The sequence below is a fragment of the Pseudophryne corroboree genome, chromosome 5, assembly GCF_028390025.1.
Source record: "Pseudophryne corroboree isolate aPseCor3 chromosome 5, aPseCor3.hap2, whole genome shotgun sequence".
Classification (NCBI taxonomy): Eukaryota; Metazoa; Chordata; class Amphibia; order Anura; family Myobatrachidae; genus Pseudophryne; species Pseudophryne corroboree.
This window is the reverse complement of record NC_086448.1, coordinates 490329451-490336282: the sequence shown is the minus strand read 5'-3', so window position 1 is coordinate 490336282 and position 6832 is coordinate 490329451. Positions and strand designations below refer to the sequence as shown.

Sequence of the window (6832 nt, the reverse complement as noted above, 5' to 3'; positions counted from 1 at the left end):
GCTGGTGGTCAAGATGGGGACAGGCAAATGGAGAGGTAGTGGAGGAGGCAGGAGGGGGTAGGGTCAAACAGGAGGTGGAGGGGGGGATATGGATGAGGGCCATGCCTTCTTCACCAGATACACGGGAGAAATAGGAGGGATGGGAAGATGAGGTGGTGGTGGTGGGCAGAGAAGGGAGATGACAGTTGAAAACAGGTGCTGGGGGTTCAAAGACTGGGAGGAGATGAGGTTCTTAAAATACAACTGTTTAGAGAGGGAAAGGGCAGCACTGAAGGATGAGAGAGAAAGAATAATAGAGGAAGTCTCGCTTAGTGATGGTAGCCTTAGGAGGTAGAGATGGGAAAACAGAGAGAGATAAGGAGAGCAAAAGGTGGTCATAGTGGGGAAATGGGGAGTTGGAGAAATTAGAAATATCGGTAAGTGAAGACCAGATCCAGTGAGCTCCCATTCATATTGGAGGGGGAGGAGGTCCACTGGGAGAGACCAAGTGAAGGTGTGAGGTTAAGGAGTTTAGAGGCAGGGGATTTTGTGGGGATATCAATTGGGATGTTGACATAGCCTAAGATTATGGATGGAAAGTCAGAATGAAGGAAGTGAGATAGCCAGGAAGCAAAGTTGTTGAGGAATGTGGAGGGAATGCCAGGGGGACAGTAAATGACAGCTACTAGAAGATGTGCAGGCGTAAAATGTCCTCAAATTCTCAGAGAACAAAACCCTACCAAACTTCACCATTCGAGTCCGGTTCCGAACCAGGCTTGGGTTTTCCCGCCTGACTCGGAAACCAGAACGAGGCAAAATGTCATCATCCCGCTGTCGGATTCTCGTGGGGTTTGGATTCCATATAAGGAGCCACGCGTCGCCGCCATTTTCACTCCGGCATTGGAGAGTGTACAGAGAGGACATGTCTCCGTTCTCTCAGTGGTGGTCATTCCGAGTTGTTCGCTCGCTGCCAATTTTCGCTATGCTGCGATTTGTTGCTAAATGCGCATGCGCATGGTACCCTCCTGTCTGACACTGCAGTGCCACTCCTAGATGGGCCAGGTATTTGTGCTGCACACTTGTGTCGCTTGGCTTAATCATATAGCAGCCTCGGTGCACCTCTTTTTCTTCTTTGCCTCATGTACTGTTTGGGGACTAGTTTTTGAATAGTGCCATCTTGTCTGCAACTGCAGTGCCACTCCTAGTTTGTGCCGCACACTTGTGTCACTTAGCTTGGTCATACAGCCACCTCGCTGCAACTTTTAGGCCTAAAAACAATATTGTGAGGTGTGAGGTGTTCAGAATACACTGGAAGTGAGTGGAAATGAATGTTATTGAGGTTAATAATACAGTAGGAGCAAATTTACCCTCAAATTCTGTGATGTTAGCTGTTTTTATATTTCCCCCCAAAAAATCATCCAGATCCAAAACCAAAACCAAACACAAAAGGGTGGTTTTGGCAAAACTTAGCCAAAACCAAAACACGAAAGTGGAATTAGAACCAAAACCAAAACACGAAAAGTGCCAGCCGCACATCTCTACTTTATTTCCAAATCAGAATCAGGCCCTTAGAACGGATCTGGCATTTTCAAATTATTTAGTATGGTTTCTGCTTTCTCAATATATTTATTATTGATCTGAATTTTCAATGCTTTTATTAGGGAAAGGCAGCTTTTTCCATGTTTCCATTAATATGGATCCAGCTTCTGCACCCACACCCACTATATTGTACTGTCCACTATTAAATCCACACTGTGCATTACATCACTGGGGGATAGTTCTGAAAAACTTGTGCAAAGGATAATGGTAGAGTTGTTCTTAAAAACAATGGGGAAACCGGTGTAATGTACTGTATTAGGACAGAACCCCTAGACTTAAGAAAAAATATATATATAGCTACAGCCTAACAAATTCCATTTGCAAATAATTTATATCTGGGGGATTTGTTATGCCTCAATAATCAGTATACACCAACATGGCCCTCTGCTTTCTCACAATAAACCCCCCCAACACCCCTTAATTCAGCCCTGGCTGCTGATGGTATGAGGAAGGGGCTGGGGTCACTATTATCTGAGTCACCTCCAGGCACCTGGTATGAATTTACACCTCTGGAATTGATGGTATAGAACACCTACATAGGGTTTGGTGTTATCTATTTAATTTATGTGTGGTCAAGCATTGTAGGCTATGTAGGCTGTGTTCATGTATATGTGACACAATTAAAGCTAGATGCATTTGCAGAGGTGCAAATGCTTTGCTAATGATGAGGATTTATGGCACAGACATTTGCAGTGTACAGCAAGAAAGAATGGGTTCACCAAACAAACAAATAAGTCAATCTACATAATAATAAGGGGGGTAATTCCAAGTTGATCGCAGCAGGAAATTTTTTAGCAGTTGGGCAAAACCATGTGCACTGCAGGGGACACAGATATAACATTTGCAGAGAGAGTTAGATTTGGGTGGGTTATTTTGTTTCTGTGCAGGGTAAATACTGGCTGCTTTATTTTTACACTGCAATTTAGATTGCAGATTGAACACACCACACCCAAATCTAACTCTCTCTGCACATGTTTTATCTGCCTCCCCTGCAGTGCACATGGTTTTTCCCAACTGCTAAAAAATTTCCTGCTGCGATCAACTTGGAATTACCCCCAAAATCCCCATAACTCAAAGGTGAAATAAGCACCAGCACTCATGACCTGAGCTAGTTTCTAGTAGTGCAAGGGAATGAACTCTGCAACCAGAACCAGGCTATGGCATGCTGAGCAGGTCCCACTATAAGAGGGAAACCTTTTTTTTATAGTGGGACAAAGCCCCAGCCTGATCAGCACAGGACTGAATTCCCTAAAGGATTTATGTCCGTAGGAAAAAAAAAATCATCTCCACCCAATCCCTAGGAAGACAATGCGCATCCCATATTGATGGCACAGAGATTTTTCTTAGCATTTGGCTAATATTTTTAAGTTAATAAACAGCATTTTTATATGTTGTACATATTTATGGGTATATATGGGCCCATTACACTGTGGCACACAAAAGATGCTTGGGTATCTTGATGATAGTAGAACTAATGGTGTCAGCATAACCATGGATGACTCTTACATCCATGGTTATGCTGACACTATTGGTACTACAGGCACTGTAGAACTAGTATTTCCCGCAATCAGTGTCTCCTGAGTCCTATAGTGCCACATTTTGAAATACGAAAAAGTACAGCAGGGAAGCATGATGTTGTTGTGCTGTAGGGGGGCATGTGTGATATGCAGATGGGGGCATGTGTGGTGTGCAGGGGGGCATGTTTTGGTGAACAAGGGGGACATGTGTAGTGTGCTGGTAGGAGACGTGTGGTGTGCAGAAGGAGTTATATTGTGCAGGGGCTGGACATACTCATGTGGTTGTGCATGGAGGACATATTGTTATAAAGGAGTGAAAATTGAGGGGGCATGTTGGTGTGCATAGAGGTATGCTAAAAAGTATTTGAGAAAAGCTGGTACCACAAAGGGTCACAAATATCATCGTAGCATAAATTTCTTCTGGATGTTGGGACAAATGGAATAGAGAGAGGTAGAGAATGGAATGAGATATACAGATTACAAGTAGATAGGCAGTTAGAGACAGGTAGGGGTAGGAAATGTCTGGGGGAGGAGTTTAAAGAGTTGCAATATCCTGGTGGATAGCATCAATTTTGAATGTGAAATGGGTTGCAAATTGGAGGGTAGACAGGGTAGAGAGTATAGGAGGTGCAGGGGCAAAAAAGGGGGGGTGGGGGTTAAAGTAGTAAATAAGTTGTGGGGTTCGAAAGACTGTGAGGAAATGAGAGTAAGAATATTTGGAATGAGATAAGGCCAATCTGTAAGAGAAGAGGATACATTGAAGTGGAGGTTATTGTTGAGAGAGTGAGGCTTCCTCCAGCTCAGCTGTGTGAGAGCATTTATTGAGGTAGTAGGTACGTTTGTAGGGTATCCAGACTCTGGGTCAACACCACTTAGGTCGACACCCATTAGGTCGTCACCCATTGGTCAACAGTGAATAGGTTGACACTAGAAATAGGTCAACATGACCATTAGGTTGACATGAACACGGTCGACATGAGTTTTTCAATTTTTTTTTACTTTTTCATACTTTACGATCCACATGGACTATGATTGGGAATGGTAACCTGTGCTGAGTGCAGCGGTAGCAGAGCGAGGCACCTTGCCCGAAGCATGGTGAGTGAAGTGAGCCATGCGAGGGGACACGGTGCACTATTTGGGGTTCCAGGTCACTTTACAAAGAAAACGACAACAAAAAACATGAAAAACTCATGTCAACCTTTTTTCATGTTGACCTAATGCCCGTGTCGACCTACTTATAGTGTCGCCCTAGCCACTGTCGACCAATAGGTGTTGACCTAATGGGTGTCAACCTAGACACTGTCGACCCTGAGTCCCATACCCGTTTGTAGTGCCTTTGTGTTTCATACTGTTCAACTCATTTCAAATTTATATTGCAAAATATTACTAAGTGAGGGATCTCTTTAAGGCAGGTCTGCTCAGATAATTGGGAAGAAAGGAGAAAAAGACAAAAAACCCTTTTTTGGGAGCACTCTTTTGTTGTGTTAGAAATAATATGTGTGACGAAAATTAATAAAACTTAACCTTTAATCAATACTTAAATAAAAAAACCTTTTTGTCAAAAATTTGAAACTCGTGTCTATTGTTGTGTATGTATATAAAAATCTTATTTAACCTTTTTAACAAATGAGGTATAAGATAGATGAATAGGTGAAAATATCAAAGAAGTGATAGAAGATACCAAAAAGTATCTTGAGGTCCCGGGTGTCCAGGAAATCACTGTGCATGCCTGGATTATGGATATCTTTAGTAGAAGATATGAGCAGAACTTCTAAGGTTTAAAAGGAGCTGGGGATGGATGTGATAAATTGTGATAAAGGGGCGGGAAGAATAATTGGACTCCCCTTGGTGGTGGGGTGGGGGGGAAAGGGGGGTTGTGAAAAAAAGGGGGGGGTGTGGAGGTTGAGAAATGGAGTGGGAGTTTGGAAAGGAGGGAGTGGGTTGGGACGAAGAATGGAGGCCCACTGCACCTGGTAATATCAGGAAGTTGGTGTAGTAAGGCAGTGGGCCAGAGAAGGAAAAGAGGAAGGAAGAAAAAGGAAAAAGAGAGAAGAGAAAAAGAAAAAGAGAGAAAAAAAGAAAAAAGGAAAGGAAAAGATATGGAAGAGGGAAGGGGGAAACCACCACTAATTCTGTACTCTAATGGATCGGTACCACACTGTTCGAATTGATTTTTCCAAACAAGAGAGTGTCTTTTCCATTGGTCAAACTGGTACTCATAGCCTGGTCACAGGAGAGCAGCAGAGAGAGGCCCTCGTGACCAAGCCTTCCTAGGTGAAACGTACGTCGAGCGACGTCCCCTGTGATGTCACCGCGGCAACGCCCAGTCCGGAAGCGGGCGGCCGCGTCTCTCACATTCAGCGGGTGCAGGCCTAGCGGGTGCAGGCCTGGGAGACATCTGGACAAACACTGGCAACACACAGCGTGGTCGCGGTAATATACCCCTCGATCACCAACCAGACTATTTATTACTCTCTCCCCTACAAACATTTACTCCTGCAGCGGCACCTTACAGCTACAGGACTAGTGTATAAATTACTTATTGATTGTACCATTTCCCCGCTCATGCCCTTATGGATGTCAATTTATGACATACTACTTGTGCTATTTACCATGAATTAATCCACTACTGCATGTTTTCTTCTAACAGTAGTTTTAGATTGTAAGATATTTTCTCATGTTATGCCAGTTCCTAAGGTTTAAGCATTTTCTTTGTGAGCCAGCCCTGAGCTCAAAATCATTTCTTTTGTGAGTTATCTCTCTAATATTTTTAAAGCCAAGTTATTCTCTAAACAGGAGGTTACAAGGCTCAAGTAATTTCTCTACACTATGCTATGTCAGTCTCCAATCAGGAGGTTATAGGGTTCAAATATTTTTTCTTGTGAGCCAGCCTTGAGCTCTAAACCTATACCTTTTGATCTACCTGTTCCTATATTCATGGAGCAAACAGCTATGCACATTCTTTAATATTTATTTTGTTTTGTTCCCTACTTATGGTGCAAATAACTGTGCACATTTTTCAGTATCTACATTTTCAGTGTTTTCATTGATTACTTGCTTTATAATTCTGTGTGAGCCAGCCCTGAGCTCTTAATATACCTGTTGTACTGAATCTGCTATATATACACAACATATTTTGTGATAGTAGATTTTTTCACACTATCATCTAGAAATCACTTGAGCGGTGTGTTGATTCCTCTGTGATTTTCCCAATTTAGAGAGTTGTATACCTCTCTACTATATTATACTATTTATGTTTCTCTTCCCATTTTTATTCTTACCACACACTCTTCTCTGGAAATATCTTTCGGACCATTTTGTCCTGATCTATGCAAAGTACAAATTAAGCAGAGTGTGACCCATCTTTCTCCTTCACCAAACGGCCCACGGCCATACTACCCTGAATACGCCCGATCTTGTCCAATCTCGGAAGCTAAGCAGATATGGCCTGGTCAGTACTAGGAAGGGAAACCTCCTGAGAATACCAGGTGCAGTGGGCCATTTTTAAGGAAAAGAGACCATTTTCAAAACACTCTCTTGTTTGGAAAAATCAATTCGAACAGTGTGGTACCGATCCATTAGAGTACAGAATTAGTGGTGGTTTCCCCCTTCCCTCTTCCATATCTTTTCCTTTCCTTTTTTCTTTTTTTCTCTCTTTTTCTTTTTCTCTTCTCTCTTTTTCCTTTTTCTTCCTTCCTCTTTTCCTTCTCTGGCCCACTGCCTTACTACACCAACTT

General features: G+C 42.8%; 1 pseudogene; it reads left to right on the top strand.

The window, feature by feature from the left end:
* Positions 1-6477: 6477 nt before the first annotated feature.
* On the top strand, positions 6478-6595 carry LOC134930025 (5S ribosomal RNA; annotated as a pseudogene).
* The last annotated feature ends 237 nt before the right edge of the window (positions 6596-6832 follow it).